The following is a 6,127-nucleotide window of genomic DNA, read 5'->3' on the forward strand; positions in this document are numbered from 1 at the left end:
GCCTTTCTGAGGTTACATTTGAGTAAATCAGTGATGAATATAAGGAGAAATCAGTGTATCTGGGAGCAAAAAAAACACTTGGCAGGAAAAAACTGACTCAATGGTTGGTAAATCTGAAGTTCAGTTTTTCTAGAACTGAAAGAAAGGTCATGAACAGAAGACCCTTATTTTCTTTCCAGATCCTCTTCTTGGTCCTCTGGTTCTTTTTTTTTTTTTTTTTTTTTTTGCCTGCCTGGGTCTACACTGCAGCATAAGGGCTTTCCCTTGTAGTGGCACACAGGCTCTAGACTGCATAGGCTCAGTAGTTGAGTGCATGGGCTTAGTTGCCCCATGACATGTGAGATCTTAGTTCCCTTAGTTTTCAGGGATCAAACCCACATCCCCTGCATTGGAAGGTGGAACCACTGAACCACCAGTCCTCTAACACTTGAATCAAGATAACTTATCTTCTAGGACCTCAGTTCTGCTGCTGCTGCTGCTAAGTCGCTTCAGTCGTGTCCGACTCTGTGCGACGCCATAGTCAGCAGCCCACCAGGCTCCCCCGCCCCTGGGATTCTCCAGGCAAGAACACTGGAGTGGGTTGCCATTTCCTTCTCCAATGCATGAAAGTGAAAAGTGAAAGTGAAGTTGCTCAGTCGTGTCTGACTCCTAGCGACCCCATGGACTGCAGCCTACCAGGCTTCTCTATCCATAGGATTTTCCAGGCAAGAGTGCTGTAGTGGGTTGCCATTGCCTTCTCTGAGGACCTCAGTTCTTTCATCCATAAATAGCCAGTGTTGCCCAAACTCTAAGGAGACCACTGAAATATCCCTTCTTTCCCCACCCTCTGCCCAGTCAGTAATATGTACTATTTACATAATATACATTTATCTTTAAATAACTGCTAAGTCACTTCAGTCATGCCCGACTCTGTGCAACCCCATAGATGGCAGCCCACCAGGCTCCCCCGTCCCTGGGATTCTCCAGGCAAGAATACTGGAGTGGGTTGCCATTTCCTTCTCCAATGCATGAAAGTGACAAATGAAAGTGATGTCACTCAGTTGTGTCTGACCCTCAGCGACCCGATGGACTACAGCCTTCCAGGCTACTCTGTCCATGGGATTTTGCAGGCAAGAGTACTGGAGTGGGGTGCCATTGCCTCTAAGCAGATATATTTTTAAAGGTTTATGCACCCAGATCCAGGGGGTAGAGGGTTGGATTTTCCCCACCAGCAAGTAATTACAAACTATATCCTATAGTGTTAGTGTTAGTTGCTCAGTCATATCTGATTCTTTTTTGACCCCATGGACCATAGTCTGCCAGGCTCCTTTGGCTGTGGGATTCTCTAGACAAGAATACTAGAGTAGGTAGCCATTTCCTTCTCCAAGAGACCTTCTCAACCCAGGGACTGAACCCACATCACCCACATTGAAAGCAGATTCTTTACTGTCTGAGCCACCAGGGAGGCCCAGATATCCTATAAGTCAGTTCAGTTTTGACACTATTATGGAGATGGTGTTGTTACCAAACCATGGGACTGAGGGAGGAAAGGAACAGGCTGAGCTGACTTCATCTTGAAAAAGAAGGAAACTCCATCTTGCACTTTCAGTGAGCCTTGGACCATGTGCATAGTAGCCATGGGGATAACATACCTTCGACCGAACTGGCCTCCCAGACTGGCAAACACCAGATTCCATACCAAAATTTCCCATCGCCAAAAAGAATGTGATAATCCCCTATGTAGTCAGTCACCTTTGTAATCTTTATGCACCCACTGCTATAGGCTACAATGTATAACCACCTGACCCTTCCGATTATGAATCATGGCTGTAACCTGACTGCATCTCCCTTTAACACTTTCCAGGCTAGGTTTAAGGAACCCGGGGATGTGGGCTTGAGCAGTACACTTAAGGTTTATAAGGTTTTCACAAAAGTTGCTTGGGGTCCTTGACTAAGAGGAGACTCTGCCTTATGCCCGGTGGTGTGATAAACTGCTCCCTACTGTCTGCATTGTTCTTCTGAGTGAGTTTGTTTCCCGGAATGTGTAGCTGAGCGTTCAGGCCTGCGAGACTATCACCCCTTCCCTGCCCTATTTCAGATGCCAGTCACAAGTCCGAATTGTCAGTTGTGCTTACCACTGATTGACTATAGATTGGTGGTTCCAACCACCCCTTCCATGGGTTTGATTAATTTGCTAGAGAAGCTCATGGAACTCAGAGAAACATTTTAATTACTAGATAACTGGTTCATTATAAAGGATATAACTCAGGGACAATCAGATGGAAGAGCTGCAGAGGCCAATGTAAAGGGAAGGGGCATGGAGCTTCCATGTTCTGCAGCACCACTCTCCCGAAATGTCACATGTTCACCAACCAGGAAGCTCACAGAGCCCTCTGCTTTTGAGTTTACAGAGACTTCATCACATAAATATAGCTGATTAAATCACTGGCAATGACCTCTCTCCCCTTCCTGGATGGCCAGTAATCAGCCCCTGGAACCTTAGGTGTGTTCAAAAAGTCACCTAGTTAACGCTACAAAAGACACGTCTATCTCTCTACACTAAGGGGGTTCTAATGGTTTTAGGCTTCCTTGGTGACTCAGAGATAAAAGACTCCACCTGCAATGCAGGAGACACCAGTTTTATCCTTGGATGGGGAAGATGTCCTGGAAAAGGAAATGGCAACCCACTTCAGTATTCTTGCCTGGGCAATCCCATGGACAGAGGTGCCTGGTGGGCTACAGTCCTTGGGGTCGAAAAAGAGTCAGACACGACTGAGCAATTAACACTGCATTACTACAAAGGGGGAAGTGGATTCCAAGCAGAGGGAGAATTGTGTGTATTTTATCAGTTTACTATTTTAAAAGAAGACGCTATTCTTTCTTTAGTATTGCTAATAACATGTAAATAAACCTTTTCTTCCAACCACCAGAGAAATGTAGAAATGCACATTCAAACTTGGAAAACAATGGACAAGGATGGACTATTCCTCATAGCCTCCACTTGAAAAGGGGTCCGGTTGACACTCCGCATTGGTGGGTTCTGCATCCATAGATTCAACCACACAGATGTTTTTTTTTTTTTTTAATTCCAGAAAATTCTAAAATGTGAAATTTAATTTGCTGCAGGTCAGCAACTATTCACATAGTATTTACATTGTATTTACAGCTATTTATATAACATTGGCATTGAATTCGGTGTTATAAATGATATAGAGATGATGTAAAGTAGACAAGAGGATGTGCTTGGGTTATAAGCAAATACTCTGCCGTTTTATATAAAGGACTTAAGTATCTGCAGCAAAGTTGAGAGGCGAGTCTGGGAGAACCCGTGGGACCACAGTCCTTACACAGTAAAATGCAGTATCCATTTCTTAGAGTCAGTTTAAAGCCTACCCTAAGGCTACCGGATCAAAGTCTTCAAAAGAGAAACTAAATCTCTCTTGACTTCACTTTGGATCAGAGGTCACCTCTTGCAGATGCTACAAAGATCAATTTATGCTAGAAAACAGTCCAAATAACATCGGAAACAACAATAAAATCTCTCATTTGTGCAGCAAGTCATACATTTATTTTCCTATTTGAGGTCAATCATTCCTAGACTTCTTGAGGAATGCCAGACAGAGACTACATATCCCCACTGTATATATAAAAAAAAAAAAAAATGAGACCCATAGACGTTAAGTAGAGTTCCAGGGCTAGTAAGTCACATAGATTATCAGATGACACTTCAGTGATCTGCTCAGTGCATCCACGCCCAATTTGATCTGACTGTGTGCTGGGTAAATATCCAGTCATGTCAAATCTAAATCCAAAGCATTATTAATGGTACTATCAAAATAGTACCATTTTGATGGAGGTGAAGTGGAGGCAAGTTACCCAGAGGAATCCCCACATAAACATTTCCAGTAGTTTAAAATGCTATAATACCTAGGTCATAAAATGAAGAACTTATTTCCCTTTGCCCGTTCATCCTTATATTCCTGCCCCAAACATTTACTCAGAACCTATTCTGAGCTAGGGATCCAAAGAGAAAGAGAGAAAAAAAGGTGGGTCCCCCACTGATCTAGTTTGCTTGGTCACCATCATGAAACTAACCACCTCTTCACTAATTTATCAGAGAAAACATTTTGAAAATTACATTTCCAAGCAAGCACTATTATTTCATTCACATCCTAGCTAGTGTTTGGAGAAAAAAAAGGAAGAAAATTACCATAGCATGAAATAATTTCCAATTTCCTGAGTGCTAAATGAAGTAAAAATTGTGGTTAAATTAAACTCATCAGGATTGCTATTTAAAAAAAAGTATTCTAATAAAATTATATGTCTTCAAATGTAAATATTTTCAGAGTTATGTCTATTAAAAAAGATTCCCATTGTTTGAACAAATGAGCAAAGATATATCAAATATGAAATTCACTGTATTAAAAATGTCAAAGTTTGTGCAGTTCTTGACAACCTCATCCCAATTTCATGTATCACTTGATACATAGTTTCTACCCAATTAAACACAATTCATAATCATGTAAATTTATTTATTGTTTTGTAATGAAACATTTAAAATCTCTTTTACCTGGTGCTTTGCCAGTGTGCTATACATTGTAGTCAAACACCTGAATTCATCGATCAAGTAATTAGCCTTATTTATATGTAATGTATAACATATACATGGACTGTATATATTATAATTAGCCTGGCACGCTGCAGTCCATGGGGTCACCAAGAGTCAGACACGACTAAGCAACTGAACAACAACAACGACGATATGCATATATTTGGTGGTAGTAAACTCTGCCTATCCTAAGCTATGGAATGCCAAGCTGTGTTCTACTGTTGGCTCAGGCTAGAATGATGAGAGAGTGAATTGATTTTGAAGAGGAAAAAGGAGGTATAAAGAAAGGAAATTCTTCCCTTAGATTGTTCAGCAACCTGGGACTGGGAAAAGGTTACTCATCCTAATAATATAATTGCTACCTTATTTAAAGCATTTGCCCTGTTCTAGAATCTGAGTGGCTCTAGAAATATGACCTCATTTATTCATTACCACCACAGGCCATGTTATTTGCATTGCACATTTGTAGAAAAAGGTATCAGAGAGGTCAGTGTACCTGGCCAAAGTCACACAGCTAGTAAGTGTTGGAGCCAGGCTTTACACACAGTGGTGCAATGAATGCCCACCCAACAAGGGTGGGTAGTATACAGCTTTTTCTCTTGAGCTGAAGATTTGAGGTTTGTGAGGTTTGAGCCTTAGACTTGTGTTGCCTCTGTGAGCCTGTGAGAGATGATCATGTGCCAGCCATCAGCTGATTCAAGCGGCAAATAACTGTAAAATCACATGTAAAAATGTATCACGACACCTGGAATGAAGAATGCTCTGTGATCCTAAAAATGATCAGCTGAGTTAGTCTGCAAGATGAAAATTCAATTCTTCCTCCCAGTCTACTGGGGCCTGACAAAGACTCTAGACATTGACCTTTTCCCGCCAGCACAGTTTTATTGCAACGAAGAGGATGAAATATCAAACTTCTCTGTGAAACATATTACAAACAGCTATGACATGCCTTATAAGTTTCTTTTATATTTGATTTTCAACAGCCATCTTGTAAAAAGACTTCAAACCCCAGCAGAAAGAATTCATAATCCTGTCTCATGAATCCCTTTGGACTTGGAAGGCAGGCTAGGCATTCAGAGCTGTGCCTGGATCCAGTTGTCCAGCTCTGTGGTGAATGGCAGCTCAAAGGACTGTCCATCCCAAGTTCTTACTGCCAAGCCTGAGCTAAGTCACTGATGATGAGGAATAGCTATCACGGTTAGCTCTTTAAAGGATAAGCCCTTGACACCAGGTGGGAGAAACAGGATCCATTCCTATCCAGCTTTGACAATCACTTCCTGTGTATGTGCTGAAGAGATGTTTAGCCTCTCTGGTCTAGTAAGGTGAGGATCATAGCATATCCTTTGTCTTCTCACAGGAATCAGTGTCGTGTATCTATACACATTCTCCCACACAGTAAAGGCTCAAAAAAAAAAAAGCCTCATTAGTTGAAGAAAAAAATTAATGCATTAATTAATATCCTCTTATTTTTCAAAGCATTTGACATACATGAATAAGGTTTATGCCTACTAATTATCCTTATTAATAAAACTAAAGCCA

The sequence above is a fragment of the Budorcas taxicolor genome, chromosome 18 (assembly GCF_023091745.1).
Source record: "Budorcas taxicolor isolate Tak-1 chromosome 18, Takin1.1, whole genome shotgun sequence".
Classification (NCBI taxonomy): Eukaryota; Metazoa; Chordata; class Mammalia; order Artiodactyla; family Bovidae; genus Budorcas; species Budorcas taxicolor.